The sequence below is a fragment of the Anarhichas minor genome, unplaced genomic scaffold, assembly GCF_050575085.1.
Source record: "Anarhichas minor isolate MPS153535 unplaced genomic scaffold, ASM5057508v1 ptg000184l, whole genome shotgun sequence".
Taxonomy (NCBI): domain Eukaryota; kingdom Metazoa; phylum Chordata; class Actinopteri; order Perciformes; family Anarhichadidae; genus Anarhichas; species Anarhichas minor.
Genome location: NW_027466630.1, coordinates 55,001 through 60,417, shown reverse-complemented (window position 1 = coordinate 60,417; position 5,417 = coordinate 55,001).

Here is a 5,417-nt window from a genome sequence, read left to right as displayed (position 1 = left end):
GGGTCTCGCATCCAGGATCCACTCGGATAGTTTTGTAGAGGTTGATGTGGTCTACAATTGGGTATAAGTGTCCCGGCTGTGCGTTGTGTATTCGCGGAGCTATGCACCTCGCAAACCGGCGATTTTGTTCAAGGAAACAGAGTATTGGCGCTCGGCTACTGTGACCGGCTTTGCGTACATCGTGCCCCGGCTGTGGGTCTCGGATCCAGGATCCACTCGGATAGGTTTGTAGAGGTGGATGTGGTCTACGATCGGGTATAAGTGTCCCGGCTGTGCGTTGTGTATTCGCGGAGATATGGACCTCGCAGACCGGCGATATTGTCGCTCGTCTTTGGCTGTGATTTTGTCAGAGTACGAAGATCGGCCCGACGCTTTTGAACTACGCGCTGCATCGGCTGTGGGTATCCGTTTATAGGAGTGTCTAGATGGGTGGTTAGAGGACGTCGGGGTCTACAATTCGGCATAAGTATCCCGGCTGTGCGTTGTGTTTTGGCGGAGATATGAACCGCGCAATGTGGCTACACTGCGACCTATTTTGACCGAGTCGTGCATCGGCTGTGAGTGTCCGATTGTGGCTCAAACTCCACAGGTCTTTAGAAGTGGACGTGGTCTACTATTCGGCGTAGGGGCCGAGTCTGTGCGTTGTGTATTCGCGGGGATATGCACCGCGCAAACCGGCGATTTGGTTTAAGGAGACAGAGTATTGGCGCTCGTCTTTCGCTGTGATTTTGTCAGAGTACGAAGATCGGGCCGGCGCTTTTGAACTACTTGCTGCATCGGCTGTGGGTATCCGTTTATTGTTCTGCATGTATGGGTGGTTAGAGGAGGTCGGGGTCTACAATAGGGTATAAGTGTCCCGGCTGTGCGTGGTGTTTTGGCGGAGAGATGGAGCGCGCAAAACGGCAACTGCGACCTACTTTGACCGCGTGGTGCCTCGGCTGTGGGTCTCGGATCCAGGATCCACTCGGATAGGTTTGTAGAGGTGGACGTGGTCTACGATTGGGTATAAGTGTCCCGGCTGTGCGTGGTGTTTTCGCGGAGATATCCACCTCGCAAAACGGCGCTTCCGTTTAAGGAAACAGAGTTTTGGCGCTCGTCTTTCGCAGCGCAGCCCAGTAACGTCCCCTACCTTAAGAGAGTCCTCGTTACTCCCGCCGTTTACCCGCGCGATATGGATCCTGGTTCTGGATCTCGCATCCAGGATCCACTCGGATAGGTTTGTAGAGGTAGACGTATTATACAATTAGGTATGAGTATCCCGGCTGTGCGTTGTGTATTCGCGGAGATATCCATCTCGCAAAACGATATAAAAACGGCTGTGATTTTGTCAGAGTATGAAGATCGCCCGGCGCTTTTTGTCAGAGTATGAAGATCGGTCGGCGGTTTTCAAATACGTGCTGCCTCGGCTGTGGATACCCGTTTATTATTCTGCTTATATGGGTAGTTAGAGGACGTCGGGACCGTGGATTCGGTATAAGAATCCCCGCTGTGCGTTCCATTTCCGGGTAAATATGGACCGCGCAATATGGCCCCTGCGACCTACTTTGACTACATCGTGCCCTCGGCTGTGGACCTCGCATCCATGATCCACTCGGATAGATTTGTAGAGGGGGACTTGGACTACAGTTAGATATAAGTGTCCCGGCTGTGCGTTGTGTATTCGCGGGGATATGGACCTCGCAAAACGGGGTATTTCGTTTAAGTCTTTCGCTTTGATTTTGTCAGAGTATGAAGATCGGTCGGCTGTTTTCAAACACGCGCTGCCTCGGCTGTGGTTATCCGTTTATTATTCAGCTTACATAGTTGGTTAGAGGACGTCGGGGCCGTGTATTCAGTATAAGAATCCCCGCTGTGCGTTCTATTTCCGGGTAGATATGGCGCGCGTAATATGGTCCCTGCGACCTACTTTGACTACACCGTGCCTCGGCTGTGGACCTCGCATCCAGGATCCACTCCGATAGTTTTGTAGAGGGGGACGTGGACTACAACTGGGTATAAGTGTCCCGGCTGTGCGTTGTGTATTCGCGGAGATATGCACCTCGCAAAACGACGATTTCGTTTAAGTCTTTCGCTGTGATTTTGTCAGAGTATGAAGATCGGTCGGCTGTTTTCAAACACGCGCTGCCTCGGCTGTGGTTATCCGTTTATTATTCAGCTTACATAGTTGGTTAGAGGACGTCGGGGCCGTGTATTCAGTATAAGAATCCCCGCTGTGCGTTCTATTTCCGGGTAGATATGGCGCGCGTAATATGGTCCCTGCGACCTAATTTGACTACACCGTGCCTCGGCTGTGGACCTCGCATCCAGGATCCACTCCGATAGTTTTGTAGAGGGGGACGTGGACTACAACTGGTATAAGTGTCCCGGCTGTGCGTTGTGTATTCGCGGAGATATGCACCTCGCAAAACGACGATTTCGTTTAAGTCTTTCGCTGTGATTTTGTCAGAGTATGAAGATCGGTCGGCTGTTTTCAAACACGCGCTGCCTCGGCTGTGGTTATCCGTTTATTATTCAGCTTACATAGTTGGTTAGAGGACGTCGGGGCCGTGTATTCAGTATAAGAATCCCCGCTGTGCGTTCTATTTCCGGGTAGATATGGCGCGCGTAATATGGTCCCTGCGACCTAATTTGACTACACCGTGCCTCGGCTGTGGACCTCGCATCCAGGATCCACTCCGATAGTTTTGTAGAGGGGGACGTGGACTACAACTGGGTATAAGTGTCCCGGCTGTGCGTTGTGTATTCGCGGAGATATGCACCTCGCAAAACGACGATTTCGTTTAAGTCTTTCGCTGTGATTTTGTCAGAGTATGAAGATCGGTCGGCTGTTTTCAAACACGCGCTGCCTCGGCTGTGGTTATCCGTTTATTATTCAGTTTACATAGTTGGTTAGAGGACGTCGGGGCCGTGTATTCAGTATAAGAATCCCCGCTGTGCGTTCTATTTCCGGGTAGATATGGCGCGCGTAATGTGGTCCCTGCGACCTACTTTGACTACACCGTGCCTCGGCTGTGGAGGTCGCATCCATGATCCACTCGGATAGGTTTGTAGAGGTGGATGTGGTCTACGATCGGGTATAAGTGTCCCGCTGTGCGTTGTGTATTCGCGGGGATATGGACCTCGCAAAACGGGTATTTCGTTTAAGTCTTTCGCTTTGATTTTGTCAGAGTATGAAGATCGGTCGGCGGTTTTCAAATACGCGCTGTATCGGCTGTGTGTATCCGTTTATAGGAGTGTCTAGATGGGTGGTTAGAGGACTTCCAGCTTGACAACTGGCATGAGTATCCCGCTGTGCGTTCTATTTCCGGGGTAGATATGGCGCGCGTAATATGGTCCCTGCGACCTACTTTGACCGCGTCGTGCCTCGGCTGTGAGTGTCCGATTGTGGATCACCCTCCACATGTCTTTAGAGGTTGACGGTGGCTACACGTCGGCATAGGTGTCCCGGCTGTGCGTTGTGTATTCGCGGGGATATGGACCGCGCAAGACGGCGATTTGGTTTAAGGAAACAGAGTATTGGCGCTATCGCTGTGATTTTGTCAGAGTATGAAGATCGGTCGGCGGTTTTCAAATACGTGCTGCCTCGGCTGTGGGTACCCGTTTATTATTCTGCTTATATGGGTAGTTAGAGGACGTCGGGACCGTGTATTCAAAATAAGAATCCCCGCTGTGCGTTCCATTTCCGGGTAGATATGGCGCGCGTAATAGGGCCCCTGCGACCTACTTTGACCGCGTGGTGCCTCGGCTGTGGACCTCGCATCCAGGATCCACTCGGATAGGTTTGTAGAAGTGGACTTGGACTACAATTAGATATGAGGTTCCCGGCTGTGCGTTGTGTTTTCGCGGAGATATGGACCGCGCAAAACGGGTATTTGGTTTAAGGATTTTTCGCTGTGATTTTGTCAGAGTATGAAGATCGATCGGCGGTTTTCAAACACGCGCTGCATCGGCTGTGTGTATCCGTTTATTATTCATCTTATATGGGTGGTTAGAGGACTTCCAGCTCGACAACTGGGCATGAGTATCCCCGCTGTGCGTTCTATTTCCGGGTAGATATGGCGCGCGTAATATGGTCCCTGCGACCTACTTTGACCGACTCGTGCCTCGGCTGTGGAGGTCGCATCCAGGATCCACTCGGATGTGTTTGTAGAGGGGGACTTGGACTACAATTAGATATGAGTGTCCCGGCTGTGCGTTGTGTTTTCGCGGAGATATGGACCGCGCAAAACGGGTATTTCGTTAAGGACATAGAGTTTTTCGCTCGGGTTTTAAAGCCGTGATAGGGGCGAAGCGCTGAAGGTTCCAGCGCTTCTGTACTTCGCCTATTACGGCTGTGACCCATTTTGGTAGGGGGTAACCAAGCCACCTTGCACACAATGATAGGAACAGACTACCCAGTGTATACTAGGGGATAGGAGCGAAGCGCTGAAGGGTCCAGCGCTTCTGGCGGTTCCCCTATGCTACAGCCGTAGTAGGGGATATGAGCGAAGCGCTGAAGGGTCCAGCGCTTCTGGCGGTTCCCCTATGTTACAGCCGTAGTAGGGACGAAGCGCTGAAGGGTCCAGCGCTTCTGGCGGTTCCCCTATGCTACAGCCGTAGTAGGGGATATGAGCGAAGCGCTGAAGGGTCCAGCGCTTCTGGCGGTTCCCCTATGTTACAGCCGTAGTAGGGACGAAGCGCTGAAGGGTCCAGCGCTTCTGGCGGTTCCCCTATGCTACAGCCGTAGTAGGGGATATGAGCGAAGCGCTGAAGGGTCCAGCGCTTCTGCGGTCCCCCTATGCTACAGCCGTAGTAGGGGATATGAGCGAAGCGCTGAAGGGTCCAGCGCTTCTGGCGGTTCCCCTATGTTACAGCCGTAGTAGGGACGAAGCGCTGAAGGGTCCAGCGCTTCTGGCGGTTCCCCTATGCTACAGCCGTAGTAGGGGATATGAGCGAAGCGCTGAAGGGTCCAGCGCTTCTGGCGGTCCCCCTATGCTACAGCCGTAGTAGGGGATATGAGCGAAGCGCTGAAGGGTCCAGCGCTTCTGGCGGTCCCCCTATGCTACAGCCGTAGTAGGGGATATGAGCGAAGCGCTGAAGGGTCCAGCGCTTCTGGCGGTCCCCCTATGCTACAGCCGTAGTAGGGGATATGAGCGAAGCGCTGAAGGGTCCAGCGCTTCTGGCGGTCCCCCTATGCTACAGCCGTAGTAGGGGATAGGAGCGAAGCGCTGAAGGGTCCAGCGCTTCTGGCGGTCCCCCCTATGCTACAGCCGTAGTAGGGGATATGAGCGAAGCGCTGAAGGGTCCAGCGCTTCTGGCGGTCCCCCTATGCTACAGCCGTAGTAGGGGATATGAGCGAAGCGCTGAAGGGTCCAGCGCTTCTGGCGGTCCCCCTATGCTACAGCCGTAGTAGGGGATATGAGCGAAGCGCTGAAGGG